Source organism: Mustela nigripes, chromosome 4, assembly GCF_022355385.1.
Source record: "Mustela nigripes isolate SB6536 chromosome 4, MUSNIG.SB6536, whole genome shotgun sequence".
Lineage (NCBI taxonomy): Eukaryota > Metazoa > Chordata > Mammalia > Carnivora > Mustelidae > Mustela > Mustela nigripes.
Genome location: NC_081560.1, coordinates 51,500,868 through 51,515,495, shown reverse-complemented (window position 1 = coordinate 51,515,495; position 14,628 = coordinate 51,500,868). Strand labels below are relative to the sequence as shown.

Below are 14,628 nucleotides of genomic sequence, written 5' to 3'. Positions count from 1 at the left end.
TTGTTGTTACAGATGTTCCTTTTAAAACTTTGTTTAGTTTGGTTAAATAAATAGAAAAAAATCTGAAAGTGTTCTGGAGCTAGTTGGGTTGTATCTTTGGCATTCCAGTTGTGAAAAATAAAAGATGTTTGGCTATGCACAAGATTGTATAGTTCGAAATTTCATTTAACTGGAGTTGTTAAGGAAGAATTTTCTATCCATAGTACTTTTTGAAATTGCATAGACTATGATATTTGTAATAGAAAATGTTATTAGATATTTGGGCAAATCCTATACAGATTTTCAGTTATATGAGCCAGCTGATGGTGATACATTCAACAAATAATTGGCCTTGTACTCAGTTCTGGGGATATAAAGGTAATTAAAACATTGTCCTTATATTTACAGAGCACACAATCTGTTGAGAAAGAGATACAAATAAATCTTCATAATACAATGTGGAATAATCAGTGGTAGCTTTGTACAGAGCTTTATAGGAGTACACAGGAGGAGTACTTATACTGTGGGAAAGGATGTCACCGAATGCTTTCTGGAAGATAGAGTATGTTAGTTAAATTTTATAGACTGAATAATAAAGTTGAAGGAGAGGGTGAGAGTATCTTAATTGGCAGAAAAAGTATGATAAAAGCACTGAAAGAAACTTTTTGTTGTGTTTAATAGTATAAAATAGAAGGCAGAGAACAGTCATGTAGTAGGTGAGTAAAGTCTTTGTACAAAATAATAAAATGCTCAGACATAACTAATCATTTTACAGAAAATATGGAGTTATTGAAGGATTTAAAACAGCTTTAGCTCCTTCAAAATCCTTCTGTTTACCACCAGGATAGGAGGTAGAGAGACTGTTTAGAAGGTTAATATAATAAAGTAGATGAGAAATAATGAATACGAGGTCTAGGGAAGTAGAGATAGTGATGATACATATAGGACAAATTTATGAAATAATTAGAAGGCAGACCAGTTGAACTTGGTGATTGAAGTGCATGTGGACTAAAGTAGTGTGGTAGAGTTTCTAGTTGCCTAGTTAAAACCCAGCCTTCCTTTTTTCCTTGATAATAGATTCTAGTTTCATTTGGGATGGCAGTGTACTTGGCTAAAAGACTATATTTACCATTTCCTATATTAGTTGAGGCCTTTTGAGTAAGTTCCTGCAAATAAGGCTCCTTAAAAGGAGCTGACTTAGCTGGGAAATGTGCTCTTTTGCCTTTACCCCTTTTTTATTGCCTAGAAGTGAATATGGTGGTTAGAATTTAAGCAGCCTCCCTGCATCATGAGGTGACTTTGAGGATGAACCCCATGACTGGGATGATGGAGTGGCAAGTTAGAAGGAGCTGTTTTCTTTAATGATTCTGGGGCCTCTGTAGTAGCTTCAAGTTTTCATACTATTTGAGAAAATAAAGCCTTACATGAAAGTATGATTCCTGTACCAGCAGCCTCAACATCACCTGGGAATTTAATAGAAATGCAAATTCTTGGCTCCATTCCAGATTTACTAAATGAGAATTCAGGGGAAGACCCTGAAAATCTGTGCTTTAACAAACACTTTAAGTCATTCTAATGCATACTAAAGGGAACCATTGTCACATACTCAAGCCATTGCCACTTTTTGAGTTTCCTATTTTATAGCAGACCTTAATTTTAGCTGATTCAGTTGAAAAGACACAGGTGTAAAGTAAAGCTGGGTAATTAAAGAGAACAAAGAATAGATCACTTTATTTATACCAGTGTTTAAAATAAAGAATTAGACCAGCATTTTCCAAGTGTGTTTGCTGAACCCTAGTCCCTTGGGATGTTTAGCACAAAAAATTCTGTGATTAGTTGTTTGGAAAATAATGAATGGTAAGTTGGAGATTGGTTATGCATATTAGATGGTAAGTTTCTAAAAAGTTGTCTAGAAAAGAAACCTGTTTAGTTTCTTTCTTCTTTTTTTTTTTTTTTAAGATTTTATTTGTTAGAGCGCAAGCACAGGCAGACAGAGTGGCAGGCTAGAGGCAGAGGGAGCAGCAGGCTCCCTGCTGAGCAAGGAGCCTGATGTGGGACTTGATCCCAGGACGCTGGGATCATGACCTGAGCCGAAGGCAGCCGCTTAACCAACTGAGCCACCCAGGCGTCCCAGTTATTTCTTTTTTAAAGATTTTATTTATTAGTGCACCAACAGGGGGAGCAGCAGAGGGAGAGAGAGAAGCAGGCTCCCTGCTGACCAGGGAGCCCAGTGTGGGGTTTGATTCCAGGACCCTAGGATCATAATCTGAGCTGAAGGCAGACACTTAAATTGACGGAGCCACCCAGGCACACCTAAAACGTGTTTTGCTTTATTTAACCCAGTGTTTGCCAAAATTGATGTGCTCTCTCTCTCTCTCTCTTTTTTTTTTCCACAAATAGCAACTTCTTGTGAAACTGGGATGAGAATCCGATTTTTTGGCATATGAAGCTAGAATTTTTGTTTATTGTTTAAAAATGGCAAATAATGATGTGTGATGGAAAGAGAAAAATTTTAAGTATCTCTTCAATGCCACAAAAGCAACAAGAAATTATATATATATATATAATATATATGTATTATATATATATATAAAGGCAAATATATATATATATATATATATATATATATATATGCAATGAAAAGCCAAGCAGATATGTTCACTGCCCTATGGGCAGTTTGAGAATAATGCAGTATATAATAAGCTATAAGAAAAATAATAATGTATGTCACTACAAGAAAGGAAGGCAAGAGAAGAGTGATGAGGTTGAGGAATAGACATTTGAACCATTTTAGAGGAGGAGTAGGGTTTTATTTTTTTGGAATTAGAGAAGGAATTCCAGGCCAAGGAAATTAAGAGTAGATTTGGGAGAAGGCAAGAATCTGGCTGGAATATAGAACATTAATGGGGGAGCTGAGAAATAGGCTTGGAAAAGTATTTTGGGGACACATCTTAGAGGGTTCTGAGTTGTTCTAGACTATTATAATATTGTGAGCAGCTGAATCACACAGTTCTATTTACTTTTGAATAAAATAGCTAACCAGAAAGGGTGATTTGAGCAGGGAAATAAAGGGGGTGAGGAAGGAGTCAAGGACAGCATATTTCACTAAAGCAAATGATGTGAAGAAAATGTCCTGTTTTAGATCAAGTTACTGAAAAGAAGAGAATTAGGAGTATAAACTTTTTCTCAAAAGAAATTTGTGGGTGGTGTACCTAGGTGGTTCAGTTGGTTAACTGTTTGCCTTTCGCTCAGATCATGATCCCAGGGTCCTGGGATCAAGCCTCTTATACTTCTCCCTCTCCATCTCCCTCTGTCCCACTTCCCACTTGTGCTCACTTCTCTCCGTCAAATAAATGTTTAAAAAAAAAATTATGGGAAGCCTCTTGTTCATTTTGTAGTGTCAGTGCTATGTCATTTCAGGGTGTATTTAAATGTCAACATTTGTTAAATTCTTTTTAGCGTCTCTCTTTTAACTCAGCAAATGACATACTTTATCATTTCTTTGTTGTTGGTATAATCGTGTCTTCTGCCACTAAAACTGCATATGGAAGCAGTTCTGGATTGGCCAGAGTAAGGACTTCTGAAAATTTCCTCCATAAAAGCAACAAGAACATTGGCCGGATATTTTCCAAATCAACTTTTTCAGAACTCTGGGAATTAATCAAGGACTTGGAACAATTTGAAGAACATATTTAAGGAAAAACATCTGAATTTTGGTAAGAATCGCAAGTTTTGTCATGTTTTAACTTGCCCTATTCCTATCTCTCTGTCCCCAGCTTCACAATCATGTTAGCTGTGAAAACCAGTGGCTTAACAGCCAATGGAAATGGTAGAATGTTTTGAGCTCCTCAAAAAACGCCATTGCCAGAGAACTCACTATTTGACCAGTTTGGCAGCTGATTTTTTTGGGAAAAGCCCCTTTTCTGGGAAAGCCCCTTCTACAGGGCTCGTCCTTACTTGACCTGACTCAGAATTTGTTCAATGGAAAAACTCTTCTCCTTTCCCAGGGCATTTGTTGAAAAAACTGTGGCAATTGTTTAACATTACAGCTGTCTAAGGTGGCAACACCTGTGAGGGAAAACAGTTTAATAGGAAAATCTGGGAATGATCTTCATAGGCTGCACTGAAAAGCTCTGATGAATTCTAGGGGTTCTAAAAGGCCATGGTCATGTTCAAGGCTCTCAGCATGTCCTGCAAAGGTCCTGATCTTTCATCTCTGGTTGACCTTGAGGTTCTGGAAAACAGGATGTGGAGGCTAAGGCAGAGTTGTAAACTACTGGGTTGTTGAAGGTGTAGCTCTAAGATACAGCTTTTCAGCAAAGGTTGGGAGACTTAGTGGTTTCAGGCATTTTAAAGAAATGTCTGTCCAAGTATTAGCTGACCACTAAGCTAAGCTGAACTCAGAAAGAATATAGATTTCATAGAATTATTCCAGGAAAGTCATCAAGTAAACAACATCATCATTGTCAGTGAAACTCAGTAATAAACTGGATTGAGAGGAGAAAGTCTGGTTTCCAAAGTTGGAAATTGTTATATTTAAAATATCTGGTTTTGAGAGAAAACAAAAAAAGATGTGTGAAGAAACTGGAAAGTATGGTGCATATGCAAGAAAAAATAAACAATAAAATCTGTCTAAGAGCAAGCCTGGATGTTGGATTTAGTACACAAAGAGTTTATATCACCTATTCTAAATATGTTCAAAGAACTACAGGATACATATCTAAATAATTGAAGGAAGGGTGCCTGGGTGGCTGAGCTGGTTAAGCAATAGATCATCTGCTCTGCCCTGGCTGCCTCAGCCTTACCAGTGCAGGTCATGTCTAAAGGTCATCATGCTGAGGAAGTTCCTGAACTTCCTTTGGTGTTTGAAGATAAAGATGAAGGCTACAAGAAGACCAAGGCAGGGGAGTTGGGGTGGCTCAATTGGTTGAGCATCTGACTCTTGATTTTGACGCAGGTCATGATCGCAGGGTTGTGTGATCAAAACACATGCCAGGCTCTGTTAATGGAGCCTGTTTAACATTCTATCTCTTCCTTTACTCAACCCCTCTCACTCTCTGAAAAAAAGAATTAATAGAAAGCCTGAGAACAATATCAATAAAGACAAATTGTAGGAAATAATTAAAAACTAGGGAGCTGAAAAGTACAATAACTGGAATGAAAAATTAGGCTCAAGAGCAGGTTTGGATTGACAAAAGATCAGTAAATTTAAATATGGGTGAATTGAGATAATCTTGAATGAGGAACAGAAAGAAAAAAGAATGAAGAAAACCAAAAAAATGAAGAGGTTTGTGGAGACACCTTCAAGAATACCAACAGCCTAGTGGGAGTCTAGAAAGAGAGATGAGAAAGTGGTTGAAAGTATATTTGAAGAAATAATGGCTGAGAATTTTCCAAATTTGATGAAAAACACGAATCTGCATATCTAAGAAGTTTAGAAAACTCAAAGTAAGGTAAACTTCAAGAGATCTACAACCAAACATGTCATAATCACACTACTAAAAGAGCTAAAGAGGGAATCTTGAACGTGGCAAGACTGATGACTCATTGAACACGAGGTATCCTCAGTAAGAGTAACAGCTGATTTTTCTTTAGAAATAATAAAGTCTAAAATAAAATAAACGTTAAAATTCAGTTGGATGACATATTCCAAGTGCTGAAAGAAAACCTGCTCAACCAAAAATTTTATATCTAGCAAAAAATGGTGATATTAAGACATTGTAACATTAAGACATTCTCAGATACACAAAAAATTGAGGGATTTTATTGCTAGAATAACTGCCATATATATATATATATACACACATATATATAGTATACTATATACATATATTATATATATATACATATACTGTATATATGTATATATATATAGGCTGAAATGAAAGCACACTAGATAGTAACTTCAATTCACACAGAAAAATAAAGATACTGGTAAGGGTAACTGTAGCACCAAGAACCATAAGATACCTGGGAATAAACCTAACCAAAGAGGTAAAGGATCTGTACTTGAGGATCTATAGAACACTCATGAAAGAAATTGAAGAAGACACAAAAAGATGGAAGACCATTCCATGCTCATGGATCAGAAGAATAAACATTGTTAAAATGTCTATACTGCCTAGACCAATCTATACTTTCGATGCCATCCCGATCAAAACTCCACTGGCATTTTTCAAAGAGCTGAAACAAACAATCCTTAAATTTGTATGGAACCAAAAGAGACCCTGAATTGCTAAGGAAATGTTGAAAAAGAAAAAACTGGGGACATCACGTTGCCTGATTTCAAGCTTTACTCCAAAGCTATGATCACCAAGACAGCATGGTACTGACACAAAAACAGACACATAGACCAGTAGAAGAGTAGAGAGCCCAGATATGGACCCTCAACTCTATGGTCAACAATAAATGGTGCTGGGAAAATTGGACAGCTATGTATTGAAGAGTGAAACTCGGCCATTCTCTTACACCATACACAAAGATAAACTCAAAATGGATAAGTGACCTCAACATGAGGCAGGAATCTATCAAAATCCTACAGGAGAATATAGGCAGTAACCTCTTCAACACAGGCAGTAACCTCTCCGACATTGACCACAACAACTTTTTTCACATGTCTCCAAGGCAAAGGAAACAAAAGTGAAAATGAACTTTTGGGACTTCATCAAGATCAAAAACTTCTGCACAGCAAAGGAAACAGTCAACAAAATAAAGAGGCAACCTATAGAATGGGAGAAGATATTCGCAAATGACACTACAGACAAAGGGCTGATATTCAAGATCTATAAAGAACTCCTCAATCTCAACACACACAAAACAGATAATCATGTCAAAAAATGGGCAGAAGACATGAACAGACACTTCTCCAAAGAAGACATATAAATGGCTAACAGACACATGAAAAAATGTTCATCATCCTTAGCCATCAGGGAAATTCAAATCAAAACCACACTGAGATACCTGAGATACCACCTTACACCAGTTAGAATGGCCAAAATTAATAAGACAGTAAACAACATGTGTTGGAGAGGATGTGGAGAAAGGGGAACCCTCTTACACTGTTGGTGGGAATGCAAATTGGTGCAGTCACTTTGGAAAACAGTGTGGAGATTCCTTAGGAAATTTAAAATAGAGCTTCCTTGTGACCCTGCAATGGCACTACTGGTATTTACCCCAAAGATACAGATGTAGTTTAAAAGAAGGGCCATCTGTGCTCCATTGTTTATAGCATCAATGGCCACAGTCACCAAACTGTGGAAAGAACCAAGATGCCCTTCAACAGATGAATAGATAAAGAAGAAATGGCCCATATATACAATGGAGTATTAGGCCTCCTTCAGACAGGTTGAATACCCAACTTTTGTATCAACATGGATGGGACTGGAGGAGATTATGTTGAGTGAAATAAGTCAAGCAGAGTGAGTCAATTATCATATGGTTTCACTTACTTGTGGAGCATAAAGAATAACACAGAGGACACTGGGAAATGGAGAGAAGAAGTGAGTTGGGGGAAATTGGATGGGGAGACAAACCATGAGAGACTGGACTCTGAGAAAAAAATGAGGGTTTTGGAGGGGAGGAGGTGGGAGGTTGGGTGAACCTGGTGGTGGGAAGAAAAAAAAGGTAACTATGTAGGTAAATATAGACAACAGTATAAATATATTTTTATTTGAACTCTTTTGAGTTAAAAGAAAACTGCATGAAGCATTAACTAATCATAAAACTATATTAAGGGGCTTACAGTGTGTAAAGTTACAATTTGTTGACAATTACAGCACAAAAGAGAGGAGAGCAAATGGAAGTATATTGTGACAAAGTTTTTGTTTGCTCTTGAACATTGAAATTGTTGGTATTGAAATTAAGTGGTATTAACCCAAACTGGAAGGCTTTAAGTAAGATTTTAATTGTAATTACCTTAGGAACCATTAAGAAAATAAAAACTGTGGTAAAGGGGAAACAAGGGAATGGTATATTAGAAATATCTAACACTAAAGAAGACAATAATGAGGATACAGAGAGACAGGAAAGATACAAGATAACTGAAAGCAGAAAGCAAAATGAAAGATGTAAAATGCACCTAAATTAACACATTAAATAAAAATGTATTAAGCTTTCCAAACAAAAGATAGAAACTAGAAGAGTATAATCAAAAATATTAAATTATGTACTACTTGTAAGAGACACAACTTAGAATCACTACCACAGAGCAGTGTTGACACCTTCAGATCAGCATAAGGAAATGCCTTTCTGTTAACATTGACAAAGCTGGAATTCAGATTGGGAGCACTTTCTGGGAACACTCTTGCCTGGAATGTAGAATCTAACAAGGTGACATCATTCTTGACAATAAAAAGGATCAGTTGGAAAATATTAAAATAGAGAATATGAATGCCTTTTGATACCTTATTTTGTGAGGCAAGAGCTGAGACATGTGTGCCCAGAGAACTCTTCCCAGATCTAGAACAAACTGTTACAGATGAGATTCTTGCAGGGAAGTACAATTCACTCCTCTACTCAGAGCAGCTTCTTAGCATAAAGGAAGATGCCGCAAACAACCATGACTGAGTTCGCAATTCTGTGGGGTCAGAGATTGTCAATCTTGAACTAGAGAGGATCCAAAACTTGTCAGAACACTGCAGTGAACTTAAGGTATTTTTAATTTTCTTAAGTTTTGGAGGAGGCATTGAATCACATGTATATCTCTCTTAATGGTGTGGCTTTTTTTTTTTTTTTTTTTTAAAGTAGGCTCTGTGCCCAGTGTAGACCCCAGTGTGGGGCTTGAGCTCACAATCCTGAGACAAGACCTGAGTTGAGATCAAGAGTTGGACACTTAACCAACTGAGCTACCCAGGCACCCCAGTGGTGTGGCTTTTGATAGAATATAATGGGAATATTAAATTGGAGTTTTTTGTATCCAGCCCTCAGGGTCTCCACTGCTGTAGTAGAGCCTTACAACTCTATCCTCACCATCTGTGAACATCTATGACTTGTGCCATCATATACTTGTTGTAGAACACCCCTCTTATTCCTGCATAAATAGGTTGATAGGTCTTCCATTGCTGTTTCTCTTTGGATTGAAGGGCCCTTGAATATAGATGTAATAATCAAATTCCAGACTGACAATGTACCTATCTGAGAATACATTTCCCCATGATAAACTTTGCCTTCATCATCTCTGCTGACAAAACCTATCATGAGTAGCTCTCTTTTAGATATACCACTGCATTCTTTAAGTTCTCTAGCCAGCTAGTCAAGTGTGATTTTCTGCTTGGCAATTATATGGTTTGCTGCTTACTAATCAGAGGGAATGTGGTTCCTAGGGATGTGAATGCTGGAAATGCAGCCATAAAGTCAAAGAATTCTGTTCAGTTTGTAGATTGGTTTCCAGCTAGTTTCAACAACCATCCAGCCATGATGCCAGAAGGCAATGTGGCTGGAATGCAATGGGCTATCTGCTCACTGAGCAACACCATGGCAGCTGCGGAGGCCTGAGACCTACTGGACCACAATTTACTTAAAAAGGAAGTAAGATGTCAATCAATAATCTAACCTAATCTAATCTTATAGACTGAATAATAAAGTTGAAGGAGGGGTTTAAGAAATTTTAATCTAGTTAAGAAACCAAAAAGAGATGAACAAAGTAAAGCCAAAACAAGAAGGAAGGAAATAATGAAGAAGGAAACAACATGTGTTGGAGGGGATGTGGAGAAAGGGGAACCCTCTTCCACTGTTGGTGGGAATGCAAGTTGGTGCAGCCACTTTGGAGAACAGTGTGGAGATTCCTCAAGAAATTAAAAATAGAACTTCCCTATAACCCTGCAATTGCACTCCTGGGTATTTACCCCAAAGATACAGATGTAGTGAAAAGAAGGGTCATCTGTACCCCAATGTTTATAGCAGCAATGGCCACGGTCGCCAAACTGTGGAAAGAACCAAGATGCCCTTCAATGGACAAATGGATAAGGAAGATGTGGTCCATATACACTATGGAGTATTATGTCTCCATCAGAAAGGATGGATACCCAACTTTTGTAGCAACATGGATGGGACTGGAAAGATGATGCAGAGAGAGTCAATTATCATATGGTTTCACTTATTTGTGGAGCATAACAAATAGCATGGAGGACATGGGGAGATAGAGAGGAGAAGGGAGTTGGAGGAAATTGGAAGGGGAGATGAACCATGAGAGACTATGGACTCTGAAAAACAATCTGAGGGTTTTGAAGGGGCAGGGGGTGGGAGGTCAGGGTACCAGGTGGTGGGTATTATAGAGGGCACGGATTGCATGGAGCACTGGGTGTGGTGCAAAAATAATGAATACTGTTATGCTGAAAATAAATAAAAAATAAATTTAACAAAAAAATCAGAAATGAAAATAACACAACAGACCTTACAGAATTATAAAGGATTATAAGGGAATATTACTAACAACTATATGCCAACAAATCAGATAACCTAGCCAAAATCGACAAGTTCCTAGAAGGACACAAACCTGTGACACTGACACAAGAAGAAGCAGAAATTCTCAGTAAATCAATAATGAGGAAATAGAATTAGTGATTACAAAGATAGATGCGCCTGGGTGGCTTAGTCAGTTGAGTGTCCAACTCTTGATTTCAGCTCAGGTCATGATCTCAGGGTTGTGAGACTGAGCACTGCTTTGGCTCTGTGCTCAACAGGCATCTGCTTGAGATTCTCTCTCTCCTTCTCCCTCTGCTCTCTCTCTCTCTTACTCTCTCAAAGTGGATGAATGAATCTTAAAAAAATAAAAAAAAAAGAATAGAAAGAAAGAAAGAAAAAAGAAAATTCTTACAAAAGAAAGGTTAGGCTAAGTTGACTCCATGGTGAATTGACCAAATGTTTAAAGAAGAGGTTTCAGGTTTTTTCCTTGTAATTGATTTCTAGTATCATTGCATTGTGGTTGGAGAGATGCTTGATACAATTTCAATTTTCTTAAATTTATTGAAGCTTGTTTTGTGATCTAAGGTGATCTATCTTGGAGAATGTTTCATGTGCACTTGAGACAAATATGTACTCTCTTTTTGAATGGAATGTTCTGTATGTATCTGTTAGGTCCATTTTGTCTAATGTGTTGTTAAATACACTGTTTCCTTGCTGATTTTCTGTGTGGGTGATCTATCCATTGATGTAAACGGAGTGTTAAAGTTTCATACTAGTACTGTATTACCATCAGTTTCTCCCTTTATGTCTGTTAATATTTACTTTTAGGTATTTAGGTTCTTCTTTGTTGGGTACATAGATCTTTACAATTGTTATATTCTCTTACTGGATTGATCCCTTTATCAGTATGTAACACCTTAAGTCTCTTGCTACAGTCTTTGTTTTAAAGTCTATTTTGGGGGTACCTAGATGGCTCAGTTGGTTAAGTGTCTGACTCTTGATTTTAGCTTGGGTCATGATCTCACTGTCTTGAGAATGAGCCCCACATGTGACTCTGTGCTCAGCATGGAGTCTGCTGGAGAGTCTCTCTCCCTCTCCTTCTGCACCTTCCTGATGCCCCCCTCCGACTCTCTCTCAAAATAAATAAATCTTTTTAAAAAAGTCTATTTTGGGGGCACCTGGGTGGCTCAGTGGGTTAAGCCTCTGCCTTCGGCTCAGGTCATGATCTCAGAGTCCTGGGATCGAGCTCTGCATAGGGCTCTCTGCTCAGTAGGGAGCCTGCTTCCTCCTCTCTCTCTGCCTGCCTCTCTGCCTGCTTGTGATCTCTCTCTGTCAAATAAATAAATAAAAATATTTTAAAAAAGTCTATTTTGTCTGATAACTATTGCTATCCTGTTTTTATTTTTCTCTCTCCTGTTTGGATGAAATGAAAATGCTTTTTCATCCTTTCACTTTCAGTCTGTATGTCCTTAGGTCTGAAGTGAGATTCTTACAGCAGCATATGGATGGGTCTTATACATTTTTTTTTTCTTAAAGATTTTATTTATTTATTTATTTGACAGAGATCGCAAGTAGGCAGAGAGGCAGGCGAAGAGAGAGGGGAAGCAGGCTCCCCGCTGAGCAGAGAGGGCTTGATCCCAGGACCCCAAGATCATGACCTGAGCTGAAGGCAGAGGCTTAACCCACTGAACCGCCCAGGTGCACTGGGTCTTGTACATTTTTAACTATTCTGCCACCCTGTGTCTTTTGATTAGAGCATTTATATCATTTACACTTAAAGTAATTACAAATGGATATGTACTTACTGCCATTTTGTTAATTGTTTTCTGGTGGTTTTGTAGGTCTTTTCTGTTCCTTTCTTCTCTTGCTCTCTTCCCCCAGGTTTGATGGCTTTTTTTAACGTTATGGTTGACTTGTTTACTCTTTATTTTTCATTTATATATTGCAGGTTTTGATTTGTGGTTATCATGAAGTTCATATGTAACATCCTAAGTACACAGCAGTCTATATTAAATTGATGGTTGCTTAAATTTGAACACATTCTAAAAGCATTTTTAATTTCCCTTTCACATTTTATGTATGTATTGTCAGAGTTTACATCTTTTTACTTTGTGAATCCATTAGCTAATATTTTAGGTATAACTTACTTAATACTTCTGTCTTTTAACCGTCATATAAGGATTAATCTACTACTACCTTTACCATGTTTGCTTTTACCCATTAGATTTTTTTCTTTCATAATTTTCTTCTAGTTAGGCCCTTTTCTTTTTCACCTAAAGAATTCTTTTTAGCCCCAGTAGCTCACTTGTCCATTTGACTTGATGGATAAACATTAGTAGTTTTCCTGCTTCATGGATTAGATGTTTGGTTGCCTGCTATACTGCTGAGGTATGAAAGGTCCAGGAGAAATAAAACATGGTCCAAATAAATATCAGATTCTTCTCTGTGCTCTTGGATACAAGGTATTGTAAAGAAAGCTTCAGGGTGCAACCCAATAAAACATCAAAGAAATCTCATTTATTCTGCAGTGTGCCTCATGACATGAGGCATATGGTACTTAACCTTATATGTTCCAGATTGCAGCATGGGAAGGACTTTAAGCATAATAATGTGGAGAAGGGTCACACTAAAGGAGGGAGATTTTCTGCCTCTGTGTATGCTCCCTAGAAGACAAAGAGCTTAAGAATATTTTCTAAATGAAAACTGTAGTTGTTGAGCTGGATTTTTAATATCTTCAATAAAAAAATTGTTTTCCAAGTATGCAAAGATGCAGAAGACCCCCAAAACAAAACATAATGATCATATGTATACTTAACTCTCAACTGAAAAAATAAAAATAAAGTATTATCAGTGTAAGTAAAAAAAATAATAATAATTCTCTTTAACATTTTTATAAGGCTAGTTTAGTGGTGATGAATTCCTTTAATACATGTTATTCAGAAAACTCTTTATCTTCCTAATTTGAATGGTAATCTTCCTGGGTAAAGTATTCTTGGTGGTAGGTTTTTTTCCTTTCAGCATTTTGAACATATCAGGCCACTCTCTTCTGGCCTGCACAGTTTCTGCTGAAAAATCATATTATAGGCTTATATGGTTTCCCTTATATGTGAGTAGTTGCTTTTCTTTTGATGCTTTTTACAGTTCTCTGCTTATCTTTAATCTTTGTCATTTTAATTATTATGTGTCTTGATGTGGATCTCTTTGGTCTCATCTTATTTGGGGTTCTTTGTGGTTTCAGGATGTGGATATCTGTTTTTTACCCTCAGATTAGGGAAGTCTTCAGCTATTATTTCTTCAAATAAGTTTTCTTCTCCTTTCTCTTTTCCTTCCGGGATGCCTATAATGTGAATGTTATTATTCTTAATGATGCCACAGATTTCCCTCAACTCATTCTCATGTTTTATTACTTTTTCTTGTTGCTGTTCAGCTTTGTTTCTTTCCGTTATCCCATCTACCACATCACTGATCCATTTTGCATCCTCTACTCTGCTTTTGAGTCCCTCTAGTGTATTTTTTCTTTATAGTTATTGAATTCTTCAGCTCTTACTGGTTCTTTCTTTCTTTCCTTTTTTTTTTTAAGATTTTATTTATTTATTTGACAGAGAGGTAGACAGAGAGAGAGGTAGACAGGTAGACAGAGAGCCAGGCAGATGGAGACAGAGGGGGGAAGCAGGCTCCCTGCTGAGCAAAGAGCCTGATGCAGCGCTTGATCCCAGGACCCTGAGATCATGACCTGAGGCTTAACCCACTGAGCCACTCAGGTGCCCCACACTGATTCTTTTGCCTTTCTTTCTTTTACTTTTTCTTTCTTTCTCTCAAAAAATTTTTTTTATCTCTTTGTTGACATTCTCATTGTTTTCTAAAATCCAGTGAGTATCTTTATGACCACTACTTTGAATTTTTTATCAGGCATATTTCTTATCTCCATTTCATTTAGCTCTTTTACTGTTGATTTTGTCTTGTTCTTTAATTTGGGACATAATCCTTTGTCTCCTCATTTTGTCTAACTCTCTGTGTTTGTTGTATGTATTAGAAAGGTCAGCTACATTTCCTGGTCTTGAAAGTAGTGGCTTTGTGTAGAAGAGGTGTTGTGGTACCTTACTGTGCAATTTACCCCAGCTACCAGAATCAAGCAATCCAGGGGTGTCCCCTCTGTGGGCTCTGTGGACCCTCCTGTTGTGTCTAAGCCATGACTTTTTAAAGCCCAGCTGGCTTCAGTGGCCTGCTTTGTCTGTTATAGGTACACTG

General features: G+C 37.3%; 1 pseudogene; it reads left to right on the top strand.

Annotated features, from left to right (window-relative positions):
- Window positions 1-8,521: 8,521 nt before the first annotated feature.
- Window positions 8,522-9,471, top strand: LOC132016290 (tubulin alpha chain-like 3; annotated as a pseudogene).
- The last annotated feature ends 5,157 nt before the right edge of the window (window positions 9,472-14,628 follow it).